Below are 18615 nucleotides of genomic sequence, written 5' to 3'. Positions count from 1 at the left end.
AGCCCTCTGATTTGAATGCAGAGGGGACAAAAAACAGACCAGGGGAGGAAAAGGAGTAGATTGAGACAAGGAGTCTGGTGAGATTGGGACTGGAGAGTGGGGGAGAGAAACTGAAACTGGGAGATGAAGATAGGGAAGCTGGGACTGGCTGGACAAGGAGACTGGGACTCAGAGCTGTGGCAAAGTGGCTAGGACTGATTGGGCAGGGAGGCTGGACCTGGTTGAGTGAGTGAGAGGGACTGGGAAATGGGGGAAAGGAGAGACTGGGTCTGGGAAGCTTTGGGAGGAGACTGGGAATGGGAGCAGGTGAGGGAAATGGGAGGACTGGGAACTGGTTGACTGGATAGAACAATGAAATGAGAAGAGGGGATTAGACTGGCTGGACAGGGAGGTTGGGAAAAGGAACAAATGGAGGGAAGGGGGATGGGGATGAGGGTGGAGGGTAGACAGATCTGTCAAGGAGCTGGGGGGAAAGTAGGAAACTGGGAGTGGCTGAGCAAACAGACTGAGATGAGGAGCCAGGGATGGGATTGGAGGGAGACTGAAATTGGATGAAGAGCCTGGGGAATGCTGGGACTGGGAGCCAGTGGAGGCAAGGAGGAGAGAGAGAGGATGAGCAGGTAGGAGGAAGGGAACTGAGATTGGCTGGGCAAGGAGATCAGGGATGGAGTTTGGGGAGGGGTCAACTGGGATTTGGAAAGCAAGCCCTGATGGGGAGACTGAGGAACGAGATGGGGACTGGGATGAGAAGTCTGAGGAGTGGAAACTGTGACTGGGACAAGAAGCCAGGGGTTGGGAAGAGTCAGGACTGGGACAGAGACAGATTGCAGGGGCTAGAACAGAAGGGTCAAGCTTGGGGGAAATGGAAAAAAGAGTCTGTGGCCGCTAGAGCACAGTCCCCTTCAGAGCATGGAATGGAACCCAAGATTCTGATGTCTCACCATTCCTCTGATGTTAGCAAATATCTGTGAAATCCACTGGCAAAGTGTGTGTCTTCTCATCCTCTCCTGTTGGTCCACATAGAGGATGACCACATAATAATACTATTACTTAGTGCTTTAGTTCAAGTGGAAGAGGTCTGTGTGGAGGATCTAAATGTTCCACCTCTGCTGCTTGAGCCATGTAGGTATCAGTATGATGCCCATGATAAAATATCTGTTGTTCGTCTGCTTTTTAAAAAATATAAGAAATTACACACCAGATTTTTGTTTTGTTAAAAGAATGGTATTAAGGTTGCAAAGTCAAGTATGTAAAAATAGGGAAATGCCAGAATTAAGGTAGCCTATGCATCCTTAAATCAGTGCCCTCGTGTATGAATTATGATTTAGTTTTTAATTATATGATCACATAATTTTTTTCCCCTCAGGACCCCTGCTTCATTCAGTGCACTGTATGGAAATACTCTGGGGATGAATCAGGGTTGTGTAGTGAAGGAGGCTATTGTCTGTAGGACCAGGCCTCATTTGTTACAGAAGTGAAAAAGAGTGTACTGAATGAGGCAGGGGATTTGAGAAAGAGAAAGGAGGGTTTCATGACAAAGACAATTAACTGATGTCCTGGAGAACTGGATTTTATCTCTGCCTCTGCCACAGAATTCCGGTGTGATGCTAAGTAAGTCATTCAAACCAAACTTTTCACAGGTGGTCATTGTGTGTTTCTCATTTTCTGGGTGTCCAATGTCAGACCCTGGGTTCTGGTTTGCAGAAGTGCTGAGCACTCACAGCTGGAATGGAAGTCTGTGGTAGCTGTGACTGAATACTTAAAGTGCTATATAATGCTAAGTACTTTGAAAGATTAGGTCGTAGGTATTTCAAATTGGGAACCCACCAAAAGTTAGTGGATACTTCTCGTGCCTCAGTTTTCCATCTGTTAAGTAGGAGTACTATTATGCCCTCATACCACTGGGTGTTATGAAAATAAATTAACTAATGTTTGTGAAGAGCGCCATAGAAAAAGCCATGAAAAAAATTAATAATTCTTTCTTTGTAGCAGGATTTGAATAGTGTGCAGTATATAAAGCCTAGGGCCATACATTGATAAATAAGGAGAAAACAAAATATTGACTAGCTTCTAATTAATAAAGCACTCTCCATCCTGTGCACTGAACGAGGCCGAGATCCCGAGGAGAAAATACTATGTAATCATGTAATTACAGACTATCATAATGCACCTGCACCAGAGAGCTGAGTTTAGGTTGCACAAGCAACCTGAATTCTGGCATTTCCCAACTTTTCATTGCTTGAATTATCAACCTTACTAATGTTTTTAACGTAGTTTATGTGCGTATAATTTTTATAAGCAGTAGTAAAGAACCCATCAGTATATAAACCAGTCATTTTTATATGAATCACTATATAATCAGTCATTTGTTTTATTCTCAGTTCATATTACTTTGCTTCATTTTTTTCTCAGATAGTTCAGTTGTTAACTAGTACTAGGGTTGCCAAGTGTCCAGTTTTCAACCAGAACACTTGGTTGAAAATGGAACCTGGTGGCTCTGGTCAGCACTGCTGACCAGGCTGTTAAAAGTCCGGTTGGTGGCTCCCTATCTGGTTCTGCACGGCACCCGGAAGTGGTCGGCATGTCCGGCTCTTAGGTGGAGGGACAGCCATGGGGGCTCTGCACGCTGCCCCCAGCCCGAGTGCTGGCTCCGCAGCTCCCATTTGCATTGGAAAATTCTGTCTTGCTGGTGCTTGCTTTGGCATGTGCTGTAGGTCAATCAGGTATAGGTGTGTGTTAGCTGCTGGACCTCAGCCTTCTTCCCAGTCTGGGATAACACCTAGCTGGTATGCTTTTTTCTCCTCTACTCCTGCCCACCATCTGTTCCCCTACATGCTGGGACAAGACTGCTTTTTATGTTTTAACTTATCCTGGTATTTATAGTAGTAGTATCATAAAATTAAGTTAATTGCAAAACTGGTCAACCTTGGGACTAGTTGGACAGAAAGAAAAAAGACAGAAAATAGAATCTGATAAAGAGAAGTTGCAATGATTGTTGTCAGCTTAACATCCTAAAGATTGTTTAGGATTCAATCAAATTAACATCCTCACTGGTTTCTCTTCTGGTCTTTGTAGTTGTACAGCGATACATTTGTGGCCTGAACATATGGGAGGTGAAAACAGTCCAAAGGCAGTCCAAAGGACTGCTGGATAATGAGATTAGATCTCAACATCTCTGAGGACCTGGCAATACCTCTGTTTTTCTCTACAGGGAAACTCCTCTTTCCTTTGAAGTCAGTGTGAGGTTTGCCATTGACTACAATGGAATCAGATTTAACTCTAAATGTCTAGAGGGGGCCTGGTCGGCCCTCATTTCCCCATCAAAATGTCCAGTGTAGAAGGCTTTTGTATCCCAAATATTGGCATATCTTTTTGTTTCCAATAATTTGAAGTTTATTACTATTCCTTGTAGCCTCCAGTCCTTTGAGGTCATCTTGCTACCATATTTTAGTGTAAAGAAGCTAATTTCACACAATTTGTTTGAGTCAATTTTATGATTTCTTTCATTAAACTTATTTATACAACATGTTTACAGGGTAAGATGCCCTTCTTCCAACTTTACCCACTTTGGGTAAAATGTTGCTCCATTAAAGTCAGTAGGAAAAACTCCCATTGACTTTAAAACACCCATTGACTCCCTGTGGCTCAAAAAAGATTTTTTTAAAAGCTAACAAAATATTTACCTCCCCCCAAATCATCTCTAACAAAGTAAAGCTGGCTCAGCCCCCAGATCTTGCACAGCTGTTGTCCACAGCCTGGCTTCTTCTGGCAGAAGCCAGTAGAACCTGAGAAATGAAAGCAACATTATTGGTGAAACCATTATTGGATGCTTTAATCAGATTTTAGAACAGATCTTTTTTACTAACAGAAACTACAGGAAAAAAAACGAGGCGTACTTGTGACACTTTAGAGACTAACAAATTTATTTGGGCATAAGCTTTCATGGGCTAAAACCCACTTCATTGGATGCATGCAGTGGAAAATACAATAGGAAGATATATATATCTTGAACATGTATCTTGAGAACATGAAAAAATGGGTTTGCCATACCAACTGTAATGAGACTAATCAATTAAGGTGGGCTATTATCAGCAGGAGAAAAAAAACTTTTGTAGTGATAATCAGGATGGCCCATTTCAAACAGTTGACAAGAAGATGTGAGTAACAGTCGGGGAAAAATTAGTATGGGGAAATAGTTTTTACTTTGTGTAATGACCCATCCACTCCTAGTCTTTATTCAAGCCTAATTTAATGGTGTCCAGTTTGCAAATTAATTCAATTCTGCAGTTTCTCGTTTTTGAAGTTTTTTTGTTGGAGAATTGCGACTTTTAGGTCTGAAATTGAGTGACCAGGGAGGTTGAAGTGTTCTCCGCCTGGTTTTTGAATGTTATAATGTTATGAATGTTATGAAACTACAGGGCTGATGGAAGCTGGCAAAAATTTAATGAAGTCAATCTCACTGAAAAAGTATGCTAGAGAGAAATCTGAATAAATTTGAAAGTTTAGAATGTGATGAAGACCAGATAAGAATCTGGTTCGATAGCAGCTGTTAATTTTACATACAGGGTCCATGTGATGCCTAGAAATTGTTGAAACTAAACTTTTTTCCCTGCAGAAAATTTTGAAAAAATAAAAGATTTTTACTGCATTTTTTCTGAAAATTTTCATTTTTCCCAAAATTTTGTTTTGAATTTTTTTTCAAAAAAATTGTTTTAGGTTAACCCCCAATTTTCAGTGAAAACAATTATCAACATTTTTTGGACAAACTCTAATAATTCCGTTGTGAGAAAAAAAGCAGACAAGCGACTTCTCTGCTTACTATAATGGAAGAAATTTGACAGTACCAAATTGTCTTTTCACAAAGATGTGCAGATGTGGCTAAGTCAGGCACTTGTAGCTTTCTACTTGTAAAACATCTCCACATCACTGTTAATTGCTTCTTTAGCTAACTTTTCTTGGTGTAAATTCAGGGTTCTTCTTTCTGGCTTCAACATGGAATGATGTCAAGGGTCAGAGGGGTAGTGTTAGTCTGTATCCACAAAAACAATGAGGAGTCCCGTGGCACCTTAAAGACTAACAGATTTATTTAGGCATAAGATTTTGTGGGTAAAAAACCAATTCTTCAGATGCAAGGAATGCAACATGGAATGATATCCATAGTCATTTTTTTACATGAAAGTACATTGATATTCTTCATAACTGATAATCCCTGAAGCACATTTATGTTTGTGCTGCAAGACCAGGGTTCTAATGGGTATTCCCAATGATTGTTAGAGTATTACAGGCAGAATTTAGCAAAAATGACAAAAATCAGCTAAAAGGATGTAATTGGAAGTCTGTCTATAACAGTTTAATATGAAGGACAGGAAAATCTACATTGAATGATGGAGGCCAGCAGTACAATATATGTTACCAGTCTGATAAGAAGTTGTAAGATTTGCAGCATTTTTTGTCATATCCTGTATGTCTATGAAGTTAGAAGCCTGTAACATACAGTGTTTTAGCTGTAGTATGCTATGGCGTAACACTGCTGGTTTATGGCATGATCCAACTTAGGTGTCATCCACACTATAGTTAAAAGGTGTGTGGACAACATGCCTCCAACTTCCTTGACATGCATTCCATGTAGGACAAAATGCTCCTCTACCACCTCACGATTTGGATAAGTGTTAGACGGGAAAAAAGGTAAATGATCTGTTTTACTTTGTATATAACTAGCTAGAAGTCTTTGAATAAAAATTAATTGTTTTACATCAACAAATTGAGTATGATCAATAAAACGAGCATTAAATGGTTTTTTAGACTTTAAATATTACATCATACTCAGTCAAAAATATAATGAAAACACTGCATTGTAGTAGAAATCTAGTTCATTTCATTTTCTGCCCTATAATAGATTGCAATTTTAGATACTTATGTCTATGAGGGAACTTTATTTCCCTTAACCAGTATTTTAATTCACCTAATTAGTACACTTACTATGTATTATTATCCTTTGCTTGATATTATTCATTTTCACATTAGCAGATTTTTTTTTTGAATAGGTTGTCAAGTTAAGTCACTGAGGCAAATAGCACAAGACAGTTAGACCTTTTTGGGAGAGCAACGAGGATTGAAGGATATACAATGAAAAGCAAGGAGCAGGCATCAAGATGAACTTAGAGGACAGGCTTGTTTGGTCTGATGACCTTTTTTCTGTCCTATTCTTCTTTGGGTCCTTACGTTTCTTGTTATCAATTCAAACCACAAAGAATTGCTGTAGACCACAATTACACTAAAATACTTATATAATATAAATGTACTTTGGGTAGATAAACAAAGTTGATAAATAAATAGGGCCCCCATTGTACTCTTACACTTACATTTACTAAGCACCTTGCAATTTTGAAGTACGGTATCTTCATGTTTTACTAGCAATTGGGGGATTTCTAATTTATAGTCCCTACAGAGCTATGCACTTTCCTCTCTGTTTGCTTTCCATGCTGTGTGGCATGAATAACAAACTATCTGTCCTACGCAATCCCCATGATGCTATGTAACCTACTGTTTGGAATTAACCACATTTCATCTGAACAAGTTCCTGAATCTAATTTTTAGTCTTTACTATGCTTTCCTCTCTCTCTGTCTCTTTCTATTTTTAGTTTCAATATTGCCATAAAGATCTGCAAGAAGACAGTCTTTTTAATATAACAGCCATCTTGTAGGATTTATGTATTAATGTCAAAAAGATTATATTCTGAGCTTCTTCAAATATTTAAATTGCAAAGGGAGATGGAGAAACTGGATTTTCCTGTCCCTGTAAAATAAGTGATGTGATTGTAACCTGATTGAACTTCCAAAGTTGATAAAAGTCTTGGATAAGATTGACTGAAGCAAACTCTTCCCATTTGCAAAGAAGGTAAATTACCAGCATACAATCTGCAACCTATAGGAGTTGAAAATAAGGAGCCATAGGCCATAGCTGTGGCAGTTATCCTAAGCCATGGCTTGAAGTGTGTGTGTGTGGGGGTGTTATGGCTGTCAGCATTCCCATCAGCTGGTCTGGGTTGCTGTGCTGAATACCACAATGGGTGTCAGTTCAGTAGCAGCAGTAGTAAGAGGTCTGACAGATGCTTTCTTTGAAAAGGAGCCAGTGTGGGCCAATCCTGTCCACAGCTCTGGCTAATGAAATCATCATATAGTGCCTCTGCCAGAATGAGTAGACATAATTGATGCCTCGAGGAGGCCTTTAGCCACCCTGAGATCCTATTAGAAGAAAAGGGCAAAAAGAGGTGAACTGAGAGCAGAGAGGAAAAAAGAGACAGCAGAGGTCAGGGAGAGCAACATGAGGAGTGTGAAGCAAGGGGAAAGAGCAGATGTGGGGGAAAAAATGGTATCATGACAAGGCCAGAGAGGTAATATGAGTGGGACTTCTGCATATTAGGAAAGAAGGCCAGTAAATCCTGTGTGTAATCCAGGTTTTGCCATATAGAATTATCATGAGGTGAATGGATAGGTGATGCTAAGGCATTGCCACTGATCTTAGTGGGAGGGTTTTGGCTCTTAAACTGAACAAAACCAGTCCTAACGCTAATCCTTGTGGTACTCTTCTGCTTACTTCCCACACTCACAACTGCTGACTTCATAGACATTTTTCTCTCTGATACTGTATTAATTTTTTAACATCCAGTAAGTTTTATGCACAGGTTCCTTTTTACTTCTCCAAAAAAGGTTATGATGACCACACCGACTGTAAACGTTGTCCAAATATTAATCTTAAAACAGTTTTCATATCCTCCCTTCTCACCATTGCTTTATCCTAATAAATTTCGGCTAACATCCTGAATTATTTTAAAAAAATTGTGCTACAATTCATCATCTTTATTTTTCCCTCATGGTATCACTTAATGGGATTATGTCAAGCTGAATTTTGAAATTATATATTGATTTTTTAAACTTTGCTCTATCCCAATATATATCAGAGCTTGAACTTGTTGAATTCTAGGCTATTTTCCTGGACATTTGGTGAGGGTTAGGTGTATGTGATGCTGGATGGGACCAATTGTGATTTATAGGGAGATCTAGTGGAAGATGCTTGATATAAAAAGGCTTGTCTGTCTATTCTGAACTTTTATCCTTTTGTTAATATGCATTTTAATTATATAAAAACCAAAACAATCTCTCTCTAAAAATAACAAGAAGATATATCATGAAGTACAGATGCACAAGGATAAATAAAGGGTTAAAAAGATTTAAAGAAATTTGTGAGGAAAGCATATGATTCTTTTGTAACAACCTGCATGTGGAGTTTCTGCACAGAGCAGCTTATCACTATGCTGTGATTTTAAAAGAACTTTCCTGTGATATAAATAGGCTTTGATAGATTAGATTTTTTTATTGGTAAATGTTGATTTCACCATACACATAAAAACCAATGAAAATATATTTCCATTAAGATTGCCAGGTGTCTGATTTTTGTCTGGAATTCCTGGTCAAAAAGGGACCCTGACAGCTCCAGTCAGCACTACTGACTGGGCCGCTAAAAGTCCAGTCGGTGACACAGCGGGGCTAAGGCAGACTCCCTGCCTGACCTGACTGCATGGGGTTCCTGGAAGCGGCTGGCATGTCTGGCTCCTAGGTGCAGAGGCAGCCAGGGGGGTTCTACGTGCTGCCCCCACCCCAAACGCCTGCTCCACAGCTCCCATTGCCTGGGAACTGCAGCAATGGGAGCTGCGGAGGCAGTGCCTGTGGGTGCGGGCAGTGCGCAGAGCCCCCTGGCCCCTCTGCCCAGGAGCCGGACATGTGCGACATTTCCGGGAGCCGCCTGAGGTAAGCGCCACCTGGCCAGAGCCTGCACCCCTCACCCCCTCCCACACCCAAACACCCAGCCCTGAGCTCCCTCCCGCACACAAACTCCCTCTCATAGCCCGCACCCCACACTCCCTCCTGCATGCCGAACCTCTCGGCCCTATCCCAGAGCCTCCTCCCACACTCCAAACTCCCCTGCTTCAGCCCTAAGCCCCCTCCCACACCCCAACCACCTCATCCTCAGCCCCACCTCACAGCCTGCACTCCCAGCCCAAGCCCACACCCCCTCCTGCACCCCAACCGCCTGCCCCACCTCTGAGCCTCCTCCCACACTCTGAACCCCTCAGCCCCAGCCTAGAGTTCCTTCTTGCATCTCAAACCCCTCATCCTCGGCCCCACTCCAGAGCCTGCACTCCCAGCTGGAGTCCTCACCCCCTCCCACACCCCAAGCCCATTCCCCAGCCTGGAGCCCTGTCCTGCACCCTGAACCCCTCATTTCTGGCCCCACCCCGGAGCCCTCACCCCCTCCCGCACCCCAACCCTCAGCCATGGCCCGGTGACAGTGAGGGAGGGTGGAGGAGAGCAAGTGATGGAGGGACGGGGGATGGAGTGAGTGGGGGGCGGGACCTTGAAGAAGGGGCGGGTCAGGGGTAGGTTCTCAGGGAAGGGTGGGGCAAGGGTGTTCGGTTTTGTGCAATTAGAAAGTTGGCAACTCTAATTTCCATTGATGATGATCAAAATGTACAGATAGGCAAAGTAAGAAAATGCTGCTTAAGAACTTTTTAGTTTGATGTAAGGGTATTTACTTGTATATTTTGGCATGTAATGATGATAATTTGTGTTTTAACGGTTATAAAGCTTTACCTTTTTGAATCTCAATCTTTACTATTATTCTGGCCTCCTCTACTGTCTGACCCTGTTTAATTTTCTCCACTGTGAGCATTTAAATCTGTAAAAATAAAGAAAAATGCATAATTTCATGCTACTATGAAAATTTAAATAAATAAAAATAAAATAATTCTTAAAAATAATCGAGATTATCCATTGAGATTATCAAAAAGAAAAAAAATTAATTCTGCCAAGCCTAGATATAAACCACTTGAACATATGGCTTTAAAATAGAAGGAAAGAAAAACAAACAGATATTCACCTATACAAATCTGTCATCATGTGCTTCTATAACATACATATGTTTCAGAAAAGTACACTGCAAAACAAACTGCCGGGAAATCAAAATGAATGTGTGTGTGTGTGTGTGTGTGTGTGTGTGTATAGAACTGAGGTTTTTATTATTGTAATTGTGGTGTACAATTTTGCAACCATTTTTTGGCTGATCTAAAAAGTATGAGGCTTCTTGAAAATTCTATTTTTTTAAAAAATCTAGCTTTAATATTACATCTAGGTTCAGAAACCAAGTCTTACAAAGTCAGGAAATAAAGAGTGACAATTGAATGGTTCTGATTATATACATTTATAATCTTTAATAAGATAAGATGAAGAAAATTGTCAGGCAGTAACAGTACTGATGAATCCATAACTATTTATTAAATATAAAAACTACTGTTTTAACTATATTTTCAACTATGCAAACTAAAATAATGAAGCTGACATGAAAAAAATAAATAAATAAGAGGAAGTCAGCAACCATTTGAAATAAAGAAAGATATATAAGTGACATATATGTCTTCAGTGCTACACAAAATTTGAGTCCTAAATCCAGTACAATTTGAAAGCAAATGTTGCAAAAATGCACATCTGAAAAGTATTTTAGTGCTTTCCATTAAACATTTCAGACTGTATTATTTCGAGAAGTAATGAAAAAAGATAACAAAAGTGTTATTCCTCATTGATTTTGGTAAATGAGCACAGTATATTTAGTGATGGAAATACTGTGCTAATCATTTCTAAGCTCTGTGTTTTTATATATTGTGAAAACGGGGAGATGAAAGCACTGTCAGTTAAGGGTATCTAATGTATGATGTGACATACTCGGTGAACAGTGAAGTTTTAATATATGTAATCATTCTATTAGATAAGGTATTTAAAATGTTGGATCCTCAATACAAATACACTTCTCTTTGTTTCAAAAGAGAAGGTGATGAAACACTGAAAGTTGTAGCTCATGAAAGCTTATGCTCAAACAAATTTGTTAGTCTCTAAGGTGCCACAAGTATACCTTTTCTTTTTTTGAAAGTTGTAAGACAGTAATAGGACCAAGTTTACATGTTACTAGTTTACAGAAATTGTATTTCTGATCTACTATTAGGCAAGATTTTTATTACACAGTAGTAAAGTAGTGTTCAGTACTGTTGTGTACAATTCTCTGTTTGCACTATATAGTTATTTGACTATACATATGTAGTGCATGTTTTAAGGGAATATGCACAAAGAGACTGAGGTGAGATTGAGCATTCAACACTATATTTCCTGGGTTTTGATTAACTGGTTTCTCAACCTTAATGATGCCTTAGCACTATTTTTTCAAATAATTAATATGTCTACAAGGCTTTGATGATTTAATATGTTACAGTAAGCCATTTATTTTTAGAATTATTATGGTATGTTGGGTGACCCAAAACAATGAGCAAAGCCAGACTCTGAAGTTCTTCCTTCCCAGTTCAGTGTAGAGATTTCAGTAAAAAAACAGTATGTTCATAAAGCTCATGTGGGTGTTTCATCAACACAGTCTGTTGTTATAATATTTTCAAAAGTTGGATGATCTTCTCTGTATGCAACTGAAAATGTGGTTCTCCTCTAAAGAATGTCTGTGTAAAGCAGAAAACTTCTTACTCAGGAGACCTGCTGATCACAGTCAGATATCCTCAGTGTGCTGACTAAAATACATATTTACTATACTTCTTGTAGCACTGCATAGCTACCAGAGTTCTGGAAGAATGTGCAGGAGTTGTTCTGGCTCACACATCATTAATAACAATTTTGTTAAAGTTCTACTCACAGAATAATTTATTGTTGGAGATGCGAGAGCCAGAAAGGACTCTGCTTGACTTTCAGATTGCAGATTGAGTTTGCAGTGTAAGTACTTAGAAAAAATAATCTTTTATAAACTGGGCAGATTTGGTCTGCAAATCATTGAGTCAATAAATGTGGAGCCCCACAATGCTGTTCTTATACAATTGCTGTTCAAATGAGAACTGCACTTGAAAATTGACTCCTTGGTTTGTCATAGTTGCCAGCATTTCTTTTTTGGCTGGGACGGTCACTTTCCCTCCATTTCACAGCTCCTGGTTAGTTGCTGTTCTGGCCTGGAGAGCAGGAATTCTGTAATGTTTTCACTATAATTCTTCGAACCAGATTCTAGGAGATTAAATGGCTTATTTTCTGTTGCCCTACAGCAAAGTGGCTGTAAATCAAAGTGCTTCCAAATCAAAAATGGAAATCCATATTTTAATTAATATGCTCTTGTGGAAAATATTTTGTTAAAAATGAGGAGCCCACTTTTGAGAAAAGTCTCTTAATTTTAGCAAGCGTATGCAGTGACAAACTTTGCCTGTATTGCAAAATATCATCACTGGCAGAAGGAAATACGAAAATTTGAATTCACCTTTCAGTTGGAAATGCTAATGTGAATTAGAGTTCATTCATTTGAGTCATGAATAAAGAATATGGCATACCAAAGGGCACAGTGTGTAAATCATATATTTAGATCTTAACTGGAAGTTTCTGTGTGTCCTTTGGAGACGTTTAACATGGATATTTCTCAGTAAGTACAGTGTTGATGTGCCATAAAATCCTGAATCTTAAGTGATTAATGGATTTGTACCCATAATTTACCCCAGACACCATTCTTCCCCTACAAACATATACATCATAATATAAATATATGCCCACAAAGAAAGGGTGAGATAGAAGGGAGAATATCTGTAAGTACTGAATATTGTAGTGATGTGAAGATAATATCAGTCTTTTTTATTGATCAGTTTTATTACATTCTGTAGAAGCTACATAATACAGTATGGATACATCTTAAATTAATAAATAAAGTCCAGACTTGAGGAATTTTCTGCACATTATATGGAATAACTAAAAGTTAAGGAATGTTAATTTTGGATGTATTAAAAATAGTGTAAATAAACACTTACTGTACAGTAGACATCTATCACTTGATAAACTAGATGATGTATAATGTTTGTTATTTTTCTTGTGTATTGACAAATCCAAGCCTTGCAATAGTTTGTGAATTTATTTGTCTTGCCCTTAGTTCAGCTGTTGCCTTTAGGAACACATGAATGCATACTAATGAAACAAACATCTGAAGAAAAAACGGACATAGAATGCATTAGCAACCTGAGAGGGGAATAATATTAATTTGACCTGCAAATAAAGTTGTATTAATTTTTTGTAAAATAGGTAGGTTTTTAACTTTAAACCTGGACTTTTGCTTGAGAGAAATAGAGAATCAATTTTAGCATCCATGAAATAACATATGCCGTGTAACAAGATAAAAAAGGATTGTTAATATGAACATAGTATTTTGTAATTATATCATTTTACATTTTTCATAACCATAGTATTGTTTCCCTGTGGCATAATTTTTCAAACTTTAATTTTTAACCTGATAGTATGGTAGTGATTTTTTCTTAAATTCTACCTTTACACTTTCTTTGGAAGTATGATGAAATACACTTCTATTATTATTGTCAAGCTGTCTGGAGTGGCTCACAAATAAGCCAACTTTCTAGTAACACAAAATTGAAAACCCTGGCCCCACCCCTTCCCTGAGGCCCCGCCCCCTGCGCACTACATTCCCTTTCCTGCGGTGGCTTGCTCTCCCCCACCCTCACTCACTTTCACTGGGCTGGGCACAGGGTGGGGGTGGGGGTGCGGGAGGGGATGAGGGGATGTAACTGGGGGTGCGGGATCCAGAAATGAGGGGTTCAGAAATGAGGGGTTCATGGTGCAGGAGGGGACTCTGGGCTGGGGCAGGAAGTTGGAGTGTGGGAGAGGGTGCAGGCTTTGGGGTGGGGCTGGGGGATTTGGAATGCAGGAGGGGGCATCAGGTTGAGGCAGGGTGTTGGGGTGTAGGGGGAGTGAGGGCTCTGGGCTGGGGGTGTGGGCTCTGGGTTGGGGCCAGGGATGAGGGGTTTGGAGTGCAGAAGGGTGCTTCGGGTTTGTGGGGGGCTCAGGGCTGGGGGTTGGGGCTCAGGTAGCTCCCAGTCAGTGGTGCAGGGGCGGGGGGCTAAGGCAGGCTGCCTGCCTGTCCTGGCACCATGTTGCGCGGGCCCCGGAAGCAACCAAGAGGTCTGGGTCCTGGGGGATGGGGTAGGAGGATCCACATGCCACTCTCACCCATAGGCATCACTCCCATTGGCTGGTTCCTGGTTAATGGAAGTGCGGAGCCAGTGCTCCAAGTGAGGGCAGTGCACGGAGCCCCATGGCCCCCCTGCCTAGGATCCGGACCTGCTGGCCACTTCTGGGATGCAGTGCGGAGCCAGGACAGGTAGGGACTAGCCTGCCTTCATGCCACAGCACTGCCGAGCAGACTTTTAAAGGCCTGGTTGGTGGTGCTCACTGGAGCCACCAGGATCCCTTTTCGACCGGGTGTTCCTCAGGGAAGAAATCAGCTCACAAACCCCAAAGAGGTTGTGGGTTCTATACTTCATCAACCAAGTGTCAAGTGTGAACTCCTCAAGCACTGTAACAGCCTTAACCTGGAGTCATAGACAGTCCTCTTGGGTATTCGGGCAATCTGGCCACCCAGGCAAACTTACCTTTGTGATAGATGGGCCCTTACACAAAAAAGCACAATAATATTCAGGTTACTCCCAGTACCAAAGGACCAGTCACTTACCCCAGTTCAATTGTATTTCAGATCTCACACCAAAGACAACAACATTTGTAGCAAATGCTATAGTAAACTATTTAAAGGTTTATTAACTAGGAAAAAGAAATGAGCACCTTACAAGGTTAAAGCAGGTAAACACACACACACAAATGAGGTAGTCTTAGGTTTCCAAAAAATAAAAATAAAAAATAGAAGCTGTTATAGTGTGCAAGCTTTGTGTATCCTTTTAGGGCTATCCTAAGCTAAACAGCCAGAAATCCCTTGCTTATGCTTAGAAGTTTTGCCCTTTTGCTGAAGTCAAAGCGGCATAGAGATAACAATTTCTTCTGGACAAGGATTTTTATTCCCTTCCCCCAGAGCTTGAGCTGGTGTCTATGGGCCTTCTTTTGTTGGAAAGATGACACCTCCTGTTGTCAACTAGCATTTCCCACTTGGTAATGCTTTTCTCCTGATGGTGGGAGTTTACAGTTTTAGAGCAAACACTTAAATATTACTGTGACTGCGGTCCCAGGGGGACAACACTGAGATTGCTCAGTTAGGACAAACTCTAAAGAATGGGGCAAACAATTCCCAAAACTAGTGGTTATTCTAATAGTTAGATGCACCAAACTAGCAACAAAATAGCTTTTATAATACCTTATTGGTTACCCTGAAGCCAACAATACAGTTCCCTTAAAGCAACCCAGCCTTGGGATTCCACCCAGACAGTCAAGTCAAATACGATGAGGATTATTGAAAATATTCTTCCTTATATGAAAAGTTCTACCAATCCCAAAGGATCGGACAGATTACCGCCTAGGTCAATTAATATTTCAGATCTTACCATATAAATACATGCTTACAGCCAATCCTTGTTAACTAAACTAACATTTATTAAAAAAGAAAAGAGAGAGAGAATTACTTAAAAAGATGCATAGAGATATGAATCGTGTGATGGTGAGCTTTAGAGTTGCAAAGAGTCCTTTCAGAATTAATCCATAGGTTCAGTCCAATGTTCAATATCAGGGTGATCCAGAATGGAACTGGAGACCTCAATCTTGTGGCTCAAGTTTCCCCTGATGAAGCATAAGCAGATTTGAGATGAAAGTATCAGGTCCAAAAGCCCTTTATAATTTTCTGGGCAGCCTCTTGACAGCACCAGTCCTCTGGTGAACAACAGTGTCTTTGAAGTAACCTCCTATTTCATAAACCTCACCGGTAATTTGCTACATGGATTAACATAAGGCAATTGCCTATTCCCCACCATTTGCAGGTTGTTTGCTATAGACTTGCAAAAGAAAGTAAGACAGTGATATTACTACATAAACAGTTCATTTAAATGTTAACCTCTTCTTTTGATCTCTGAATTAACAGAATACAGCCATAGGCAGGAAATGTTTGGTTACATTGTTAACCTCTAACAATATGTATGTAAAGACACAAACATTATCTAGTAATATGTCTCTAAAAGTTGAATCTGGGTCAATTAGCCTGCTAGTTGTGTAACCCTTTCTGGCCCTGTGTCACAATTACCTTACAACATGGGATACAGATATCATAAGTGAGATGAATGCATGCAGCAACTTGCAAGCATTTCATAAGGTCTAAATGCTAGACATTTTAATAAATCTCTAATATCTGGTCTGCCAGAGACACAGTTATCACACCAAAAAACTGTTTAAATATTCCATGGCTTTAACCAGTTAAAATACAAATCTTTGGTTTTTATGATTCTGAGTCTTTTGTTTTTTGTAATATATAATATGATATATATTTATGGATATTCATATATAATATGATATATATATGATATATATATTTATGATTGTCTTAATTTTTTTGTAATTGTTTTATATATAAAAGTATATATAATATAAAACAATCCATCAAAAAAGCTACCAGCACTGGAAAATAAGCAATATTTGTATCTATGCATACGAGAAAAATGTATATTTATACAAAGCATTATCAGGAATACTCCTTAGACAAATGTTAAACAAATAAAGACTGTATATGTTGAGAAATGCTAATGCAATTTCAGCTTATGTTAATGTTTGCAATGCCAGCTGAGTATGTTCTGGCTGATGTCCAACATATATGGAAAACAGTTTTTTGTTAAATAAAACATGACATTCTCTTGGGCCTGATGACAGTTTCTTTATATTGGAGCAAATAATGTCCCAATTTGAGTCAGATAATTAGATATGCGTAAACTTCAGAGCTCTCTACTATAAATACTTTTAGATACCACATATGTTTGCAAATAAATAATAAAGCATGTTGGCTAATTTTTGTAACAAATTTGAAAGACATGGTGACAACAGTTGAGCTGGGATATTATTTGCAAATTGTGCCTTTCATCACTAGTATAAATTATTCCTTTGGAATGTGGTTAGACTCGGAAATCAGACCTTGAATGTAAATTTAATTTCGTGAAAAGAGCTGTTGTGACAAACCTGCCCACTAGTCTTCTCTTTTTTCACTTACCAGATTAAGCACTGGTAATGGCAAAGTAAGCTTCACCATGCTGCCCAAAGGTGTCTCAACTGTAAGCATCTGCCTCTAGGAGTGAGAATGTAGTTCTGTTTCCATTCCCATTCAATCTTTGCTCTCTCCTCAGACTGTTAGTGAGAGTGCTTATTGCAATAGTCTTCTAGAAACTGAACTGAGGCCACTGACTAATTTTACACAGGTCACAAAACAGTCATCAGAGGATAAAAGCTTTCAGGAACCTATAATGGTTCTGAGCTGGTGACTAAGAAGCAAAAAGCTCAGTGTCCTAATTCCTAAAGTTATCCAGTTCTCTAATTAGAGTACTTGTGATATTAATCAGAATCAGTGTCTCAAATCACAGTATATTATAAATACACAAAATTATATTAAAAGGATATTATTTAGGTTTCAGAATCAAGCATTCTAAAGTTAGGAAATGCCAGAATTTAGGTTGCAGATGCAATCTTAATTCTGCCTCCTTGTACATATGTGTTATGATACTCTCTTTAATTACATGATCATACTTTTTTTAGCAGGGCTCCTGCCTGAGCCAGTGTATAGGATAGGTGGTGCTCAAAAAATGAGGTAGCTGTTCAATCTTTTCATCCTCATCTTTCAATTATTGCCTTATTTACTGCAGACATCCAAACCCTACACTGAATACAGAACTATTAATTTCCTCAAGTTCTTTTCTAGGGTGCTCTTCACTGTAGTCTGAGTGCCTCACAAACATCAATTAATCTCCATGGTGAGATGAGAGCTTTATCTCAATTTTACAGATAGAAAACTTAGATATCTGTCTGGGTCATACAGTGAATCAGTGGTAGAGTTATTCTTAGCACTCAGGTTTTCCTGACTTCCAACCCTTCTGCTCATTCCTCCAAGCCATGCTGCCCAAGGAGCCGAGCAACCACAGCTTCTTCAATTTCAGTTGCAGATGTTAGTACTCAGCACTTCTCCATATCGAGGCTTGGATGACTCAAGTTGGGCATGCAGAAAATGAGGAACACACAATTTGTGGCCACCTGCTAAATTTTTGGCTTGTTTCTTTCTCAGCATCACACTGGAAGACTGTGAAAAGAGGCAGTAACAGAACTGAGTTCTGCTGTGTGACTTTCACTTGCTTTCTCTAGAAGACAATCCAACCAACTTTTCTCTTCCTTCAGGACCTTCCTTGCACTCTATGTACCTTTCAATTGCTAGAGCAAATGAGATAAAGATCCTACAAACTCATTCACTACACAGCCCTGATTCATTCCCTGAGCACCATTGATCCGGTGCATGGAATAAGATAGGGGTCCAGTGAAAAAAATCTAGTATGTTATCATGTAATTAACACTGTGTCATAATGTACATACACAGGGGGACCAATTAAGGTTGCACATGCAACCTTAATTCCGGCATTCTCTAATTTTTGAGTACTTGACTTTGCAACTTAAATAATGTTCTTTTAAAGTACTGCCTAAGTTGGTTTTTTTAAGTAAAATCAAATTCTATTATGTGCTACTGTAATAACTTAACTGTCATGCATCATTGGCAGAGTTTGAATGCTG

The 18615-nt window shown here is 39.5% G+C and overlaps 1 protein-coding gene across 23 annotated transcripts in view; it reads left to right on the top strand.

The window, feature by feature from the left end:
- RIMS2 (regulating synaptic membrane exocytosis 2) overlaps nucleotides 1-18615 on the top strand; it is a 786041-nt gene that overhangs the window by 365068 nt on the left and 402358 nt on the right. The window lies entirely within an intron of this gene.

This window comes from Dermochelys coriacea, chromosome 2 (genome assembly GCF_009764565.3).
Source record: "Dermochelys coriacea isolate rDerCor1 chromosome 2, rDerCor1.pri.v4, whole genome shotgun sequence".
NCBI lineage: Eukaryota > Metazoa > Chordata > Testudines > Dermochelyidae > Dermochelys > Dermochelys coriacea.
The sequence above is the reverse complement of the archived record's forward strand: the minus strand, read 5'-3'. Positions and strand labels throughout refer to the sequence as shown.